Genomic DNA, 20070 nt, shown 5'->3' on the forward strand with positions numbered 1-20070 from the left:
CCTCACCATACTGGGGGTCTGTGGCACTGTCCCTGAGCTGTGTCCCATCCCCTTGTGCATGCACAGGGATGTGCTGAGGACTCGTTTCTGTGTTTCTGCTGCAACATCTTTGGGTTTCAGGCTCCATTTCTGGCCAGGCTCAAGCAGTAAAGGCTCCACCACCTTCAGACCACCACTTTGTCTGGGAAGTGTGTTGACATTCTCTTCTTCAGCACTGGCTGTGACAGTCCAGGAGTAGAAGGCCTCTGATTAACACATCCTGCACGTAACCTGAGATGTTGCCCAGTTTTAAAATGCTCTTTCATCAGGTCACACAGTCCCTTTGAAGGGTCTCTGCACAGTTCCAGAGCACCATCTCTACAAACAGCTCCTGCTGCCTCCCCCCTCAGTCACTCCCACCCATGGTGACAAACAAAATACTCCATGGCCTGACCACCACCGAGTTTCTCTTTTGGTTGGTGTCCTCTTCAATTGAAAGCAAAATGAGAGGATTCCACAAGGAGAATCCAGCCCTGGAAACCAAACGTGAGAAACTGGCTTCTCCTTCTTCATAGAAGTGGTTTGGATTGGAAAGGACCTTTCAGGCTCATCTAGTGAAACCCCCCTGCAGTCTGCAGGGACATCCACTAGGTCAGGTTGTCCATGAGCTGACTTTGTTGCCTGAAGCAGGTTCTCCCCTGGTGTGGACATAGCCTTCAACATTTTGTCAAGAAAGGACCAACCTCACTGAATCCTGTGGATCAAGGAAGATGTTCTCCATTAAAACTGGGCTGCAGCCAAACACAAACTGTTGGACTCAGTTGTGGAGGAGCCTGATGAGACTTCATGGGCTGTGGTGCAGCCCATGGGAAGACCAGGGTTGTTTGGCAATAGGTGGAAGAAGAACATTCCTTTTGGGGAGGATCTTTCAGATTCATATTCAGGATGAGGGAATCACCTTTGGGCAGCACCTCTGTCCCTCTCCACCAGCTGCAGACCCAGGTGCCTCATTTTGCCTGTGAGGCTTTAAGAAAGCCCTCATGTCCTGTAGTCTCAGTGACAGAGACTACTGGGAAGGTGCCTGGTGGCACCAGGATGCTCAGACTGACCCATCTGGTTGTTCTACAGGCAGTGAAGGTGACCTCCTCCCTCCTCCTCACCCTGACTGCAGAAGGAGCCTAGAGACCTGCTGTGGTCAGAACAAGAAGTTTGGGTTAATGTTCTGGCAGACCCAGAAGGTCTCCCAATACTTCCCTCCACCTACCTGTGAAGTTCAGTGATTTCTCTTGTCAACCATCTGATGTCCTTCACATCACTCTCCATCCTCTGCCACCTTCTGACACTGGCATCTGCCACATCTGGTGGTTCCCTCTTCCAAGGCCAGTAGTTTGAGATTCAGCCAGGAGCTCCTCAGTGGCCTTGTCACTTGTCTGGGCCACACTCCAAAAACTCCTATTAGGTGGCAAAAAACTTGAGCAAGCCCCCTGCCAGAGCACAGAGGTGAGGGGCAGACTGTGCTGGATTTCACTCTTTTTTAAATTGGAATTATTTCAGTTGGAAAAGACCTCCAAGGTCCTGGAGTCCAACCATCAACACAACACCACCATGGCCATTAAACCATGTCCCCAAGTGCCATGTCCACAGGTTTCTTGAATACCTCCAGGGATGGGGACTCCACCACCTCCCTGGACAACCTATTCCAGTGACTGACCACTCTTGCAGGAAAGAAATTTTTCAAGAGGATGAGGTACATGAAGCTGAGGCTCACTGCAGGGGGGTTGGACAACATGCCCTTCAAGGGTCCCTTCCAACCCTATGCATTCTATGATTCTGTGGCTGACTACATCCTCTCAAGGCATTGGAACAGGCTGCCCAGGAGGTGATGGAGTCACCATCCTTGGAGGTGTTCCAGAACCATGTGGCCATGGCACGTGGGGACATGGTTTAATGGCCATGGTGGCTGGTGATGCTTGAACTGGATAACCTTAGAGGGCTTTTCCAACCCAAACAATTCTGTGACCCTGTGATTCTCTAAGTGCACCTACAGGTCCTCCTCTTTCAAAGCATCCCCACACAAACCTCAAGAAGCCCCTTCCACCCTTCTCAGCCTGGGCAAGGCTGGAAGCCACCACCACCACTGCCCTCTCCTTTCAGCCCTGACTGCCCCCATCCCACTGACCACCTCCTCTGTTGAAAGCAGCTGGATCTTGGTGTGGAAAGGGAAAGAAATCTTTCTTTTTTTTTTTTTTTTCTTCCCTTTTCCCTTCTTCTTCCCCCTTCTTCTCCTTCTCCTCCTGCATTTTGATGGGGCTGGAGCTCTCTCAGAGGAAGCCTCCTTCCCTTTTTATCAATTAGGAGCACACACACGCCGCTCGCCCACCCCTCCTCTGCTTCCCTCCCAGCTCCCCTTGGCTGCTGGTTTCAGACAAAGATGTGTGAGTTCTTTGATCTGCCTGGCAGCCACCACGGGGGGATTGGCTTGGAGGTTAATTACACACAGACCATCTCCAGCTATGGCAAGGAGCCATTCGGCTGGAGAGGATGTTGTCCCTTCTCCCCCTGCACCCCCACCCCCTCCCACCCCCAGCTACAAACTTCAAGGGGACAGGAGGGCAAGGAAGGTACCACTGAAACCCCTTTTGATATGACAAACGGGCTCCTTGCTTGCCTCTCTGGTTCTTGTTTTGTTTGTCTAACTGCTGTTTGAAATATGGATGAGCTCTTGGTCCTGAGGGTCCAGCCTTGGCTTCTCCACACCCCCCTTCCCCTTCCCTGGGCAGAACTGGAGTCCAGCTCTCCTGTCCATCTGTCCTTTCCAGGAACACTCAGCCCATCTCACCAAGGGATGGAGAAGCTGGACCCTGTTCTCAGCCCAGGGCTGAGCCTCCACAGCTGGGGCATAACTCAGGGGGGGCTCAGAAAGTCCTTCAAGCCTGTGGTTGGTACTTGGGAGGCTTGCCTTCCAACCCCTCTCTCTGCAGCTGCTTTGCTCTGGGATTATCTGCTTTATCTTCTCTGCCTTTCTGTTAAAGCCACTGAAATCCCTTTGTGCCTCAGTTTCCCAGGCAAGAAATGTTCACTTGCTCCTCAGGGTTGGCTTGAGGTCAATTGATTTCCTTGTCCAACATCTCAAGCAAAGCCATGCTGCAGGAGAGAGCTGTTGGTGTAATCCCCCTGCATTAATGGGATCCTTCCCAAAAGGACCTCACTTAAAGGCTTCAGGGCAGGGGGTGGGGGGACTTTAGCTGCTTCTCAGTGGTTCATCAGCCCTTCTCCTGGCTTCCAGGCTCCTCCCTCATATCTACATGTGGGATGGAGTCAAAGGGGGCCATGCAGTGACCAGGGGAACCTCAGGCCATGAGATCAACCCTCCAGCGAGCTCAGAAGTGGGCAATAGTCTGTGTGTCAAGGGCATCATACAGCCAAGACCTCATCCATATGGGAATGCCACTCCATGCTTGGATCTGGGCATTCTTCCAAGCAGATCTGGGGCAAGATCCAAATTCCACATGCAAAATGCTTCAGCCTGCCTAGCAGTGGGCAATAGCAATGACCTGGGGCAAAACATGACTGCCCTGGAGATGTGTGTGAAGCCAACCTCCTTGTCTGCTTGTTGAGGACATGGCAGAGCAGACTGAAAGCAGGATACCATCACTTCCCAGGGCTGCATCCCCTTCCCGGGGCCACAGCCTCTCACCTGCTTATCCAGGCTGTGACCACCTGGATACTTGTCCCTGCACTTCCCCATAAGTAACATCCCTCAACTCTAAGCTGAGATCTCACCTCCCACAGGTGATGGAGGAGCTGAGGAGGATCACCTCAGCAGGGTCAGGACCTGAAGAGGCTGAGAATCTCTCGAGACTGAATCTGGAGAGGGTGAGGATTTCACCTCCCACAGGTGATGGAGGAGCTGAGGAGCACCTCCAGGGCCAGCACCTCTTGGGCAGGGTGCCACCCAGGAAGGCAATGGTTAATCTGCTGCTGTGTTGGCCCTGGTGGGCTGGGTTTCCTGCTGCTGTCCTGAGGAGCACAGTGTGCTCAGTCCCTGTTTATTTTTTCATGAGCCTTCTCCTCTGCGTGTCACTCTCGTGTCACCAGCCACAAACACATTGATTTAACCATTACCTCAGAGCACCACTTGCTGCCTCCACAGCCTGCATACCTGTCCCCTGGGAGCTCTTGCAGTGGGGAGGTGGGCTTGGAGCCCGTCCTGAGGTTCTGCTTCACTCCTCTGGCAGCGGTTGCCCCCCCCCCACCTCTAGCTTCTCTTTTCTCATTCATCTCCTTCTTTCCTCATGGAATCATAAAGGTTGAAAAAGACCTCCAAAGACCATGGAGTCCAGCCAGCAACCCAACACCACCATGGCCACTAAACCATGTCCCCAGGTGCCACACCTTTCTTGAACACCTCCAGGGATGGGCACTCCACCACCTCCCTGGGCAGCCTGTTCCAGTGCCTGACCACTCTTGCAGGAAAGAAACTGTCCCTAATACACAACCTGAGCCTCCCCAGTTTCAGGCCATTTCCTCTCTTCCTATCATCTGCTGGTAGGGAGAAGACACCAACCCACAACTGGCTGCTGGATCTGCTCCAGCCTCTCGATGTCCTTCTTGTCCTTCTTGGAGTGAGGGGCCCAAAACTGAACCCAGGATTCAAGGTGTGGCCTCACCAGTGTCCAGTCTAGGGGGACAATCCCTGCCCTGGTCCTGCTGGCCACACCCTTCCTGATCCAAGCCAGGATGCTGGAGGCCTTCTTGGCCACCTGGGAACACACTGGCTTATCTTCAGCTGCTGCTGAGCATCATCCCCAGGTCCTTTTCTGCTGGGCAGCTTCCAGCCACTCTGCCTGAAGCCAAGAGTGGTCATGAAGTTGTTGTGACACGAGTGTAGGACCCAGCACTTGGCCTTATTGACTTGACCTCATCCCATTGATCAGCCTAGCCAGGGCCCTCTGCAAAAGCTCTCCAACCTCAACCAAATCAATACAGGGGCCAGGGACTATCCTCACACATCACCAACAGAGCAGTTTGCTCCAAGCCTGCCTTCACTCTTGGAGGTGAAAGTGTCCAGAAGGACAATTGGTGTCACCTAAAAGCAGAGCAGTCCCCCAAAGGGCATATGAGGCAGAGCCAGGACCAAAATAACTCCCCTCAGATACTCCTTTGCTTAATCCAGGCTGAGGAATTAGTGACACTGGGGACGTGGCACAGCAGCTCACCCACCACCAACACCTCCATCTCTGAAGGTGTTTAAGGCCAGGCTGGATGAGGCTCTGGCCAGCCTGATCTAGTGTGAGGTGTCCCTGCCCATGGCAGGGGGGGTTGGAACTGGCTGATCCTTGTGGTCCCTTCCAACCCTGACTGATTCTATGATTCTATGAAGATCACCAGCAGACAGGCCTGGTTTGATATTAACCATCAGGGCTGGGGACCACTGAGATGGAGCTAGCTTGGATGCTGCTCCACAGTGAGTGAAAGAAGTGTCCATGGGTGGAGTAACCTTGGGGCTCTGCTCTTGAAGGTATTTCAGCTGTGATACCTCTGACTGCACTGTGTGGAGAAAACTCCAACCCCAACCCCAGCTCTGCACCACCACACACCTGAATCTACCACAGCCTCTGGAGCTGAAATCCATTGGTAGATCCATCAGATCCACCCCCCAAACACTTTGCTAATCCCTGCTGTTCACAAAGGAATCAGCAGTGGTCCCTGAGGGACCTTCTCCTTCTGCTGTCAAGGTCCAGGCTCCTCCATTGAGTCTAACAACCCTGAAGTGTAAAAATCCTGAAGCTCAGGAGAGCTTCACCTGCATTGTTTATCCTTGTCAGGGTTGTTCAGCTCAGCAGTCACACTCACCTGCCCACCATGTGCTGTCTGGTGATGTGATGCCTTCACAGCTCTGCTGCTGCTCTTGCACAGCCCCATCCTGCAGTGCTTGAGGCAAGGTCATGGTGTATTGAGGTCCTTCTTGGCCAAAGAGAAGGTCCAGGTGCCTACACAAGAGAGGGATGCTGCAGACAGTGCTGATTCAGGAGGGGAGGGAAGGAAAGTGTTCAGCAAGGCTGAATGGAGATGGTCAGGAGGCCTTGTGGAGGGAAGGGGAAAGATCCTCTCCTCAGCTTCCCCTCCACAGCATGGTAGAAAGGATGAGTCTGAAGGCCAGTGAGGAGCTCCTGTCTCTAGAGCAAGCTTGGGAGGTGCAAGGAGTAAGAATGGAGGTGGATTTAGGGATTCATTCATGATGAAGACAGGAATTTCTAGGGGTGCAGCCTGCCTCTCCCAGAGGTCTTCTGAACATTGAGCAACAATGACAAACACCTTCTGGGGACCTCCCAGCTCATGTGGAAATAGGGATTAGAGCCACAACAAACTCACAAACCTCCATCAGACCTGCAGAGCCATGTGAGTCCATGGGACAGCCCTGGGCAGGCATGGGAGCAACATTCCCATCTCCCATGTCAGAGGAAAAGGAGATCTGGCCTTGAGGACTTCTTTCTTGGAGAGGAGCTGCAGGGCTGGGCTGCCCTTGAAGAATGGTTGGATGGATGAGCCTGGTGTGGCTGCAGGGGTGAGCTACCTCCCACCAGGTCTCCATACAGTGCACCAGGCAGACATCATCGGGTCCCCACCACTTGTGCTGAATACAACCAGCCAGACAAGGGATGCTCAACAGGAACATCAAGAACAGCGTGTGGGAGAGGAAAGAGGGACAAGGAGAGGATGAGGATGGAGGAAAGAGAAGGGAGGAGAGGATGAGGATGGAGAAAAGAAGAGGGAAAGAGAGGGACAATGAGAGAAGGAGGGTGGAGCAAAGAGAAGGGAAGAAGAGAGCTGAGGAGAAGTGGATGGAGAAGAAAAGAGGAAGCGGATGGAGAGGAAGAGGATGGAGAAAAGAGAAGAGAGAATGCAAACTGGAACCCAGAATTGGTTTTTCCTCCCAGAAGCTGCCCAGTTTTAGCAAAGTCCTTTTCTTGCCTTCTAATGAATTCCAGCTCCCTTCCCCCTGCCGACCCCAGCGAAGATGGAACATTTCCAAGAGCTGGAGGGAGGGAGGGAGGGAGGGAGCAGCGAGAGGGGCTTGGAAATCAAATTTAAAGGGAAATAAAAAGAGAGGAAAAAAAAAAAAAAAAAGGCTGAGACTCCTCTTTAAAAGTCACTTTGCATCCCCTCCCTGAGCGGGAAGGGAGCACGGGTCATGTCAGAGCCCTCCGCCGATGTGCTTTGCCTCTGCCGCTCCACTAATGACACTGGAAATATGCTAAGGAGGTGGCTGCGAGGGGCTTTTGGAGCTCGGTCACTTCCTGGGACCTCAAAGAAGCTTTAATTGCGGGGGCCGGGGAGACGGCAGGTGTGCTTGTCATCTCTAATCAGCATACCGGCAGCGCTGGGACCGCCCGCCTCACCCAAGCCGCTGCTCGCTGCTCTCCAACCCCCATCCCAAACCTCACCCTTGGATCCACCCCCACCCTCCCCTTCCTTCCCCAATTCTTCATCCCTTACACACCCTGTCAAAATGATTATGGGAATGAGGCTCCATCATGGGCTTGGCAGAGCTGGGCTGGAGGAAATCCACTCTCTCCCTGCCGCTCGCCCTTTCTTCTCCCGGCCGTGGTTTTGCCTTCGCTAGCTTGCGGGCTCAAGGGGGATTAAGAGAAGAGGGAAGAAAAGAGAAGAGGGAAGAAAAGAGAAGAGGGAAGAAAAGAGAAGAGGGAAGAAAAGAGAAGAGGGAAGAAACGAGAAGAGGGAAGAAAAGGGAAGAGGGAAGAAAAGGGAAGAGGGAAGAAAAAGGGAAGAGGGAAGAAAAGGGAAAGAGGGAAGAAAAAGGAAAGAGGGAAGAAAAGGGAAGAGGGAAGAAAAAGGAAAGAGGGAAGAAAAGGGAAAGAGGGAAGAAAAAGGAAGAGGGAAGAAAAAGGAAGAGGGAAGAAAAGGGAAGAGGGAAGAAAAAGGGAAGAGGGAAGAAAAAGGAAAGAGGGAAGAAAAGGGAAGAGGGAAGAAAAAGGAAGAGGGAAGAAAAGGGAAGAGGGAAGAAAAGGGAAGAGGGAAGAAAAGGGAAGAGGGAAGAAAAGGGAAGAGGGAAGAAAAGGGAAGAGGGAAGAAAAAGGGAAAGAGGGAAGAAAAAGGAAGAGGGAAGAAAAAGGGAAGAGGGAAGAAAAAAGGAAGAGGGAAGAAAAGGGAAGAGGGAAGAAAAGGGAAGAGGGAAGAAAAAGAAAGAGGGAAGAAAAAGGGAAGAGGGAAGAAAAGAGAAGAGGGAAGAAAAAGAGAAGAGGGAAGAAAAGAGGGAAGAAAAGAGGGAAGAAAAAAAAAGAGGGAAGAAAAAAAAAGAGGGAAGAAAAAAAAAAGAGGGAAGAAAAAAAAAAGAGGGAAGAAAAAAAAAAGAGGGACGAAAAAAAAAAAGAGGGAAGAAAAAAAAAGAGGGAAGAAAAAAAAAAGAGGGAAGAAAAAAAAGTGGGAAGAAAAAAAAAAGTGGGAAGAAAAAAAAGAGGGAAGAAAAAAAATGAGGGAAGAAAAAAAAAGAGGGAAGGAAAAAAAAGAGGGAAGAAAAAAAAAGAGGGAAGAAAAAAAAAGAGGGAAGAAAAAAAAAGAGGGAAGAAAAAAATAGGGAAGAAAAAAAAAGAGGGAAAAAAAAAAGAGGGAAGAAAAAAAAAGAGGGAAGAAAAAAAAAGAGGGAAGAAAAAAAAAGAGGGAAGAAAAAAAAAGAGGGAAGAAAAAAAAATAGGGAATAAAAAAAAAAGAGGGAAGAAAAAAAAAGAGGGAATAAAAAAAAAAGAGGGAAGAAAAAAAAAGAGGGAATCAAAAAAAAAGAGGGAAGAAAAAAAAAAAAGAGGGAAGAAAAAAGAGGGAAAATATCCCACAAACACCCAAAAGTATTCACAACACCCTAAAAATATCCCCCAAACACCCAAAAGTGCTCACAACACCCTAAAAATACCCCACAAACACTCCCAAAATACCCCCAAAACACCCTAAAGTACTCACAATACTGCCAAAATACCCACAAACCTCCAAAAGTACTCAGAACACCCCAAAAATACCACACAAACACTTCCAAAACCCCACTAAAGTACTCACAACACCCCAAAAAAACCCACAAACACACTAAAGTATTCACAACACCCCCAACATACTCCACAAACCCCCAAAAGTGCTCACAACATCCCCAAAATACCCCAAAAACACTCCTAAGGTGCCTCCAAACACCCAAAAGTATTTACAACACCCCCAAAAACACTCCTAAGGTGCCCCCAAACACCCAAAAGTATTTACAGCACCCCCAAAACCACTCCCAAAGTGCCCCCCAAACACCCAAAATACCCCACAAACACTCCCAAACACCCCAAAGTCCTCACAACACCCCAAAAGTACCCCCCAAGCACCCCCAGCAGATGCCAAGATACAGGAGCTAAGAACTTGGACAGACACAAGCACAGTGCACAGCTGAGCCTGGTGGTGTCCTGATGTCCCCAAGGCTTGGGATGGAGCACTGGAAGGTACAGCCCCAGAGCCACATGAGCACAGACACCTTCGCAGCACCACCTTGCTACCAACACACACACACAAAAGCCCCTTCCCAGAAACACAAGGCCACCACCACCACCACCTCCCCAGAAACACAAGGCCACCACCACCACCTACCTGCCACCAGGCTTTGTGTCACCCATGGGCAGCAGAGAAACGCTGGGATGCTCTGTCAGTGCAAACCTGTAGTGGGAAGAGTCATGGTCACCCACACAGGTCCTTTAGTGACTCATTCTCCTTCTGCCCACCCTCAGAGGTCAGCCTGAGAGACACCAGCCAGGAAACCTGGACTAGAGGATCTCCAGTGGTCCCTTCAAAACCTCTCCACTCTGTGACCCAGCCATCACCCTGCTGCAGATGACTGGAGAAGTGTTAACCTCCTCTGACATGCCTTGACCAGAAGGTGAAACCCTCTCTCAGGCTGAACTGGTTCTGGAGGTCATCACCACTCAGCTGACCTTCTAGCACTGGTGATGGGACCTGCTTCCAAAGCTGCAGGTAAAGAGATGCCCCAGGGAAGAGAGGCAGAGGTTGGGAGGTGAAGCAGGAGCTGTGCCAGGTGAGGTGTGGGACCTGCTCTATATCTATATTTTATAGGACATGGAAAGTGACTTTTAAAGCATCTGCAGCGATGTTGTGATGCCAGCTGAGCCCAAAGCTGCTCTGAACCTCAGCCCATCTCATCTTGGGTCAGCTGGAAATAAACTGGTTTATTCTGTACCCCTCTGATTTCTCCATCCCTTCTTCTCTTTGTCCTCCACACCTCAACCACCTTGGTTTGTGGCATCTTTCCTGCCAGATGTCTGGTTTTCTTTGCAGGATCCTTTCTCCTTCTGCTCCAACCTGCTGGATCTTGTGTCTGGCTGCTGCTCTTTCTCTGCACCTCCAATACAAACAAGCCACTCTTGCTGTCTCCATGTGGCCTGGGAAGCATCAACCAGGGACACTGCTGTCACCATATGCCTGCACCTTCTGGCCTCACATGCCTTGAGGTAGAAGGAAACCTTCAGCAAGATTTAGCAGCAAGCCTCCAAATTGTTCTTACCAGAAGAAACATTCCCTGCTCCTTTTACTCCTTGAAAGCTCTCCCACTGAGCTCCTTCCCATCCCCACATCACAACCCACATCTACCCTACCCAACTACACCCCAGACCCAACACCAGCCTCTTTCTTCTTCTCCTTCTCCTCCATTACCTTACATCAAATCCTCTCCCCATGGTCACAATGCACAACAGCTGCCCTTGAGAAGGATGATCTCAGGCCCTAGGGCAGCCAGACCACCACTGCTGTTCACAGGGGCTTTACAGCTTTAGTTCAGAGGAGGAACAGGAAGGAGCCTCATGAGTCTCTACTCCACACTCTTGATTGAGCTAGAGTCAGCTGTGACCCTCAGGGCTTGACCAGGCAGGTAGTGAGTGATGACTCAACTTCTCAGAGGAACCTTATGGTGACTTTGTTTCTTCAGCTCCTATCCATTCTGAACTTCTCTCATTTCACCCTCTGCCCACTGTTTCTTGGGAGCAGGAGGTGTAGGAGAGGAGGGACAGAGAACCTCATTCAGCATCAGCAGGAGCAGGAAACAATGTAGGGACAAAGCACAAAGTTTGGTTGGTGGAGTTCTCAGGACTAACTCTTTCCTCCTGCCTTGAATTGCTTCACAAGGAGCCAGGAGCCATCCTCTGGTGGCTCCCACAATGTGGGGGAGATGCAGAGAGGGCCTGATTGATTATCAGAGAGGAGTGAAGTGAGATGAATAGTAGTGATGGGATTTTGAAGATGAACCAACCTATCTCTGAGACTAAAGGGTCATCAATTTTTTATTAAACAGAATCTTTTCAATAGACCAAATGAGCTCCTCTGTCCTCCCTCTTCCACCTGAGCTTGCTCACTCTTCCTCCCATTTCTTCCTGCCACTGGTGCCTCCCACGTGGGGGCCTTCTGCTTTTTCTTCTCCCTAGTCATGCTCCTGAGGTGTGGGGTTACATGGAGACCTGGACTCCAGGTGTTGGAACATGTTTGAGACTTTTACTGCTCCACCAAGCACTGAAATGTGCCTAAAGCTGTGGTGATAGCTTCTCATCAAAAGTCCTTTCCTCCGGAAATGCCTCCACAGGATCCCTGAGCCCCAGCATGGTAGGGTTGGAAGGGTCTTCTGGAGATCATTCAGTCCAACCCCCTGCTCAAGCAGGGCACCCACAGCAGCTTGCCCAGGATCACAATGGCCAGGGGGGGTTGGAAGCTCTCCAGAGAAGGAGACTCCACAACCTCTCTGGGCAGCCTGCTCCAGGGCTCCAGCACCCTCACACCAAACAAGTTTCTCCTTCTGTTCAGATGGAACCTCCTGGGTTCCAGTTTGTGCCCATTGCCCCTTGTCCTGTCCCTGGGCACCACTGAGAAGAGCCCAGCCCCATCCTCTTGCCTCCCCCAGGTCCTTTATCTCTTGCTGAGCATTGATCAGATCCCCTCTGGGGCTGCTCTTCTCCAGGCTCAACAGCCCCAGGGCTCTCAGCCTTTGCTCCTCACAGAGATGCTCCAGGCCCCTCAGCATCTTTGGAGCCTCTGCTGGACTCTCTCTAGTTTCCTGCCTCTCTTGAATGGGAAGCCCAGTGTAAGTGGACACTCTCATCACAGCCCACCTCAAAGCCCATGAGATGGCTTGCCCAGTCCCCACTTCACTTTGTGCCACCTGCTTTATTTCCAAGCACCTTGGGAGCTACCTTCATCCAAGAGCTCTCCCCATGCCATTCAGCTGGCAGTCAGCTCAGACCATGTGTGTCATTCTTGCCTTAAACTTTAAACCAGAGCTATCAAAACCCAACAGCTTAGAGGACTACAAATAGTCACCAGGTCAGGTGAGCTCCTTCAAGAGGTCTTTGGCTCATCAGATCTGATCCTGGGGATGTTCAGTTGGATGTTCTCCTTGCAAACAACATCCTTGAAGTGTCAAAAGCCTGCATAAAGCTGTTTAGCAGAGCATGAAGCACCACAGGAGGCATCTCTTCCTTTGAAACTCTTCTGATGGGAGCAGCTACTTGCTCCAGACAGCTCAACATGTATCTTGTCAAGTATCAGAGGGTGAAAAGACCTTAGGTAGATCTTGAGACTCTGTGGGGCATCCTGAAGAGAGACTGGGAACAGCTCCTTGCTCCAGACAGCTCAACCTGTCTCTCATTGAGGTACCAGAGGATGAAAGGACCTCAGGTGGCTCATGAGCCTTGGTGAGGCATGCAGAATGAAAGGTCCTCATGGTTGGAAAGCTGATGTTTGGGAGGAGCTCTTGGCTTGGAACAGCCCATGGGCAGGGGAGTGAGGATGGTGGCAACCTCACAAGATGTTAAGGGGAGAGGCAGAGGGAGCTTAGAGTGACACCACCCACTTGTGGATCTACTGGAGACACTGAGAACAGCTGGAGCTGTGGCAGAGCAGCACAAGCACTGGAGACTTTGTGATGTTTAATTTAAACCATAGAATTATAGAGTCCTAAAGGTGGGAAAGATCTCCAAGATCTCCAAGATCAAGGCCAACTGTTAAGCCAACACTGCCAAATCCACCACTAAACCATGGCACACAGCACCACATCTGCAGGTTTTCTGAACACTTTCAAGGATGGAGACTCCACCACTGCCCTGGGCAGCCTGAGCCAGGCCTGGATGGTAATTAAGGGGAAGAAATTGTTCCTCATATCCAGCCTAAGAGATGAGGCCAGAGGCAGATGGAGAGAGGACAGCCCATGAGGACAAGGCTTGGTTGCTGCCCCACAAAGCAGCTCTGCAGGATTAAGGTCGTTGCAGAGAGATGTTGGCACTGTGTGGAGAATCAGGAGAGGGTCAGATGATGGTGGTTTGTACCCACAGAAGGGAATTGGGAGGATGAGGAGGGAAAGAGAGAGAGAGGGGATGAAAAGCGGTGGAGAGAGGAGGAGGAGGAGGATGGAGAAGGAGGAGGATGGAGAAGGAGGAGGATGAAGAAGAAGGAGGATGGAGAAGGAAGAGGACGAATAGATAGAGAAGGAGGGAGGAGAAGAAGGTGGAAGTAGAGGGAGGAAGAGGAAGGAGGAGGAGGGAGAAAGAGAATGATGAGGAGGGAGAAGGAGGAGGAAGAAGAGAGAGACAGAGAAGTTGGAAGAAGAAGAGGGAAAAAGAGAATGAGGAAGAGATGGAGGAGGAGAAGGTGGAGGAGGAGGAAAGAGAAGCTTGCAGAGGAAGATGCTGGGTTTGTGTGTGTGTGGTGGGGAGCAGGGAGGGGGGGTCCATTTCCAAAGCAGGAATACAAATGATCCCAACAAAGCCCGAGCTGTCCTGAAGCCCTGTCGCCAATTAGTGCCCATCAATAATTAATTAGCTCTCGCTATTGTGCAGCCTGGACCGAGCTACCCCAGCCCCTGCCACCCTCACTCCTTCCCATCACACACTCACTGTTATGACACAATAATGATATTGGCCATGAATAATTTAGAGCAGCTTTGCTTCTCTTCTCTCCTCTCTCTCTTCTCCTCTTCTCTTTCCCTGTGCCCTTATTAGCAGAAAATGTGGAACAACTTCTGGGAGGAGGTGAGGAAGGAGATGCACCCATAACATTGCTCAAGGACCAGCCCTTGAGCATCCCTTCCTCAGGTATCCCTAATCCAGTGATGAAGGCTTCCAGGTACCCCTCATCCAGTCATAAAGGTTTCCAGGTACCCCTCATCCAGTGATGAAGGCTCCCAGGATGGGTTGGAGGTGACCTTCTCTTAGTGGAGGAGTTGGGTAGTAATCTAAGAGGAAAGGTTGGCTTGGAAAACTTTGTTGGAGCCATGTAAGAACTCAGACAAAATCATCTTAAAGATTGGACTAAATGAGCCTTGAGGTCCCTTCCAACTTGGTATTGTATGAATCTTGCTCTCTACAACTCCCTGAAAGAAGGCTGGAGACAGGTCAGGGTCAGCCTCTTCTCCCAGGTAGCAAGGGACAGGATGAGAGAGAATTGCCTCAGGTTGCACCAGGGAGGTTTAGGCAAGGCATGAGCAACAATTTCTTCACCAAAAGGGTCATCAGGCACTGGCCCAGGATGCCCAGGGCAGTGGTGGAGTCCCCATCCCTGGAGGGGTTTCAAAGATATTTAGATGAGGAGCTTCAGGACATGGTCTAACAGTTGGGTACAGGGAGATGTTAGGTTATGGTTGGAGTTGATCTTTAGGTCTTTTCCCACCAGGTGATTCTATGATTCTATGACCTCAAATGCCAAGAGCCATGCCCTACAGGGAAAGCACCAGCCAAATGTGGCAGAAGATGGCCAAGGAAATGTCCTTGTGCCTCAGCTGGGGAAAGGGACAGCTTCAGTCCTAGACTCATAGATTCATTTTGATTGGAAGAGACCTTTAAGATCATCAAGTCCAACCATGAACCCTGCACTGCCAGGGCACCACTAAAACACGTCCCTCAGCACCACATCTCCACAGCTTTAAAACCCCTCCAGGGAGGGGGACTCCAACCACTGCCCTGAGCAGAACATTATGGGTTTGACCATCTCCTTCTAGATTTGCATGCCACATGCTGGAACAAACCCAGCAACTCTCTGGCCACCCCTCCAAGTCACCAGCAGAGCACCAAAGGTCCTGCCTCCAGATCATTACTATTGGCAAAATAATTGCAACAACAGAAGGCCTGAAAACCTTGTTTGTGCTGCATTCAGCTCAGCTCAGCCACCACCTCCTGCCCATGTGGGCTTTAAAAAGGGGGGAGGAAGGAGAAGGAAAAGAGGAGGAGGAGAAGGAGAGAAAAAGGAGAAAGAAGGGCAAGAAAGGAGAAAAGTAAGGAGGAGAAGGAGAGAAAAAGGAGAAAGGAGGACAAGAAAGGAGAAAAGTAAGGAGGAGAAGGAGAAAAAGGAGAAGGAGAAGGAGAAGGAGAAGGAGAAGGAGAAGGAGAAGGAGAAGGAGAAGGAGAAGGAGAAGGAGAAGGAGAAGGAGAAGGAGGAGGAGGAGGAGGAGGAGGAGAAGGAAAAGAAGGAGGAGGAGGAGGAGGAGGAGGAGGAGGAGGAGGAGGAGGAGGAGGAGAAGGAGAAGGAGAAGGAGAAGGAGAAGGAGAAGGAGAAGGAGAAGGAGAAGGAGAAGGAGAAGGAGAAGGAGAAGGAGAAGGAGAAGGAGAAGGAGAAGGAGAAGGAGAAGGAGAAGGAGAAGGAGAAGGAGAAGGAGGGAAAAGGAAAAGGAAAATAAAAGAAAAAGGAAAGGAAAAAGAAAGGAAAAAATAAAAAGAAATAAAGAAAAAGGAAAAAAAAGAAAAAGAAAATGAAGAAAAAAGAAAAAGAGAAAATAAAAAGAAGAGAAAGAAGGAGAAGAAATCTGATCCCTACCCTCTTCTTCACTAGGCCACCACTGGCTGGTCTCCTGCTCTCTAGCTCGACACTGAGTTCAGGAGGACTTTCTTGGTGCTTGTTTCTGCAACACTGAGTGTCAGAGCTGGGTATTGATTGAGGCTGGGGGATCTGAGGAGCTGCAGGAGGAACAAGGGCTTATTATTCAACCCCCTTCCTCTCTTCTTTCCCCTCTCTCTCCTTTGCACCACGATTGGATTGATCGACCCCCATCTTCATTATCTCCCCTTCTTCCTTTCCCTCTCCTGGCCCCTACTGGGGATTCCTGACTAAACTATAGCAGGGCTCAATTGATCCTCCGCAATTCACTTGCTTGGCATGAGGAGGAGAAGGAGGAGGAGGAGGAAAAACTGCACCGCTGCATAATTCAGAAAGCAAACAGAGAGAGGAGAGGGAAAATCGATACGGCGACGACTGATCCTGCAGACAAATGAAGCGGCGAGAGGGAGGGTCCCTGGCAGGGCCTGCAGAACTTCCAGCAGCGAGGGGATGGGCTCAAGTGGAGATGGACCAGCTCATAGCCCTTCTTGGAGTGGGACAGGAAGGAAAAGGGGTCCTTGTCCTGCGCAAGGAACAAGCTGGGGTGTGGGAAAGACCAGGGGTGGGCAGGAAAGACTTTCTGAGTCCATGGTGCTGTGCTTAGCACAGAAAAGAGCAAGGAAAGACCAGGGGTGGGCAGGAAAGACTTTCTGAGTCCATGGTGCTGTGCTTAGCACAGAAAGGAGCAAGGAAAGATCAGGGATGGGCAGGAAAGACCTTCTGAGTCCATGGTGCTGTGCTTAGCACAGAAAGGAGCAAGGAAAGATCAGGGATGGGAAGGAAAGACTTTCTGAGTCCATGGTGCTGTGCTTAGCACAGAAAAGAGCAAGGAAAGACCAGGGGTGGGCAGGAAAGACTTTCTGAGTCCATGGTGCTGTGCTTAGCACAGAAAAGAGCAAGGAAAGACCAGGGATGGGCAGGAAAGACCTTCTGAGTCCATGGTGCTGTGCTTAGCACAGAAAGGAGCAAGGAAAGATCAGGGATGGGCAGGAAAGACTTTCTGAGTCCATGGTGCTGTGCTTAGGGTAGGAAAGACCAGAGAAAGTCCAGGGATGTGGAGTAAAATCCTTCTGTGTCCATGATAGGGGGGCGCAGAGGGGGATGTGGGACTCTAGGGGATCTGTGGGGCCATAGGAGCTGTAGGGGCTAAGTTATGCAGGGGGATATTGAGTCTGACCTTGACAACCCCTACAATGTCTCCAGCATCATGATGACCCTTGCCAGCCTTGACATTAACCTTGTCATCTGCTACCGGGGGGGGTGGGGGGGTCCTAGGGTTGGCAGGGTCTCCAGGGTGTCCCTGTAGATGTCCCCAGAGTGGCGTTAGCTGGGTTGCACCAGGGGAGGTTTAAGTTGGACATTAGATGAAACTTCTTTGCTGAATAGTTTTTCAAAGCCTGGAACAGGCTGCCCAGGTAGGTGTTTGAAGCCCCATCCCTGCAGGCACTTCAAAGCTGCAGAGGTGTGATGCTGAGGAACATGTTTTAGCACCAGCCTAGGTGCAGTGATTGGACTCTATGCTCTTAAAGGTCTTTTCCAACCAAAACCATTGATTCTATTCTATGGTTCTATTAGGGGGCCCCCAGGGTCTTCATGGGAGGTTCTCACTGCCTGCTAGGGATGATTTAGTGCACTTGGCAGAAGCATCCTCTTGCTCCTCTCCTACAGGGCTCCTCCTACCTCCTGCTTTCCAGCCCAAGCTGGGCAGTTTCCACCCTCCACCCCATAACCACACCAGTTTCCTCCTGGTGACAAAGCTTTGCCCTACAAGACCTGAGGAAGCAAGCTGGAAACAGGCTCCTCTGGACCTCCAGACATGGAGAGGAGCCTCCAGGCTGGGAAATCTCAGTGGAGCCCTGCCCCTGAGGCAGAGCCTGGCTGCACTGCTGAGACATCCCCACAGCCCTGCTCCAGAGGTCACTTGTTGCCCTGCACAGGCATCCCAACTCCCCAGGAGGCAGCAGCTTGTCCTGGGAATCCAGAATGAAACCCAGCAGGAAGAGAGTAAAACATTAAAACCTCACCCAAATCAAAGACTGCAGCTGCTCTCCTGTGCAGGCAGGGTGGGCTGGCTGCAGGGCTGGCTGCAGGGCTGGCTGCTGGCTCAAAGCCTGGTGGGATAACAGCAAAGTGCTCCTCAACTCAGTGGTGAGTAGGTGAAGGATGGAATTCCCTTGCAAGGGATGTGCTGGGCAGGTGAGCAGAGGATCACTGAATCCCAGCATGGCGAGGGTTGGAAGGGACCTCTGCAGATCACTCAGTCCAAGCAAGGGCACCCACAGCACCTTGCCCAGGATCACAATGGCCAGCTGGGTTTGGAAGCTCTCCAGAGAAGGAGACTCCACAACCTCTCTGTGGGCAGCCTGCTCCAGGGCTCCGGCACCCTCACACCAAAGAAGTGTGTCTGGGACAGGACTCCTGGCACCCTGCAAACTTCACACCTGCTGTGTGAAGAACAGAATCATGGAATCATCAAGGTTGGAAAGGGTCTCTAAGATCATCAAGTGTAACCACCACCAGAGAATCATTACCTTTGGAAAGGACTTCTGAGAACATCAAGTCCAGCACCACAAAATCATTAAGGTTGGGAAGGACCTCTAAGATCATCAAGTCCAACCATCAGTCCAACACCACAAAATCATTAAGGTTGGGAAGGACTTTTAAGATCATCAAGTCCAACACCACATAATTTTTAAGGTTGGGAAGGACCTCTAAGATCATCAAGTCCAACCATCAGTCCAACACCACCATGACCACTAAACCATGTCCTGAAGTGAAATGACCCCAAAAAAGGCATCTGGGCTACCTAGACAGCCCAGCTGTGTGTCCACTAATGACTCAGCAAGAAAATCCTTCCTCCTACCAACGTGTGGTCGTTGTCAGGCACTGCCCAGCCCTTTTCCTGCCTGGTAATGAATCTCCAGAAAGCCCCTTGGGCTGGTGTCTCACAAGTGCAGGGAGCTGCACTGAGGTTTCCTGCAGCCGGAGGAGAGCGAAGGCTTTTAAAAGGCTGTTGCTGGGTGGTTGGAGATGATTTAAGGAGCCAAGGAGCTGGGGTTGCCAGCAGAGGGGATGGATGGATGGCTCTCTTAAAAGCTTTTAAGTGCAGGTGGTAGAAAGGGGAAATGCAGCTGCCTCTCTGGGAGAGGTTGCTGTGCTACCAGCTCCAGGTTGCCCACTCAGCACTGGAACTCTTCTTTTAGCTGGAGCTGAAAGACATTTGTTCTGTGCTGGCACCTGCGAGGATCTTCAAGCAAGCATCAGGCTGCCCTGGGAGGTGTTCCACACACGTGTGGACATGGCACTGTGGTTTAATGGCCGTGGTGGTGGTAGGTTGATGGTTGGACTTGGTGATCTTAGAGGTGGTTTCCAACTGGCACAATTCCATGATCAGGGATTTCAGGAGAAGGTGGTTAATCAAAGAGGGTTTTGGTGCTCAGAATCCAACTCCCTCACACAAATTTTGCCTTTCCCATCGTCCTCAGATGTTGTAAGGTGATGTCATCCACCCTGGAGTGTCCAGCAGAAACACAAAGCTTCTCTTCTTTGCAGACATGTTGGTGCTGAGCCCCTGCACAACCATATGCATGCATGGAGCTTGTCCACTCAGTGCTGCTGCTGCGTGAGACTGGAGGCAGCTGAGCCACACAAGCCTGGAGAAAGCCACAGAACCCCAGCATGGAGGGGGGATGAAAGGGACCTCTGGGCAGCATCCACTCCAACCCTCTGCTCAAGCAGGGGCACCCACAGCAGCTTGCCCAGGAGCACAATGTCCATCTGGGCTTGGATTCTCTCCAGGTGCGACTCCACAACCTCTCTGGGCAGCCTGCTGCAGGGCTCCAACACCCTCAAAAGGAAGAAGTTTCTCCTTGGCACCCTGCAGGCTTCACACTTGTTTTCTCCTCACTCCTCCCCCCCCCCTCCTTTGCCCTCAGAGCATTGAATCAATACCTCCAAGACTGCTTTAACTTCATTGCTCAGGAGAAGAGCTTGGATGACTCTGTATTCCAGCAACAAAACCATGAGGCCCATCTCATGTGTCCAGGACTCTGACTCCAGATGCACCGTCCTGGTGCAGTCCCCAGTGCCACCCTGAGACACATCCTCAGTCCCTGTGTCCATGCCAAGCTCTTTGCACTCAACAGCCTCCAATTTTCTGCTCTGCTAAAACTTGCAACACAGATCTAG

The sequence above is a fragment of the Indicator indicator genome, chromosome 17, assembly GCF_027791375.1.
Source record: "Indicator indicator isolate 239-I01 chromosome 17, UM_Iind_1.1, whole genome shotgun sequence".
Classification (NCBI taxonomy): Eukaryota; Metazoa; Chordata; class Aves; order Piciformes; family Indicatoridae; genus Indicator; species Indicator indicator.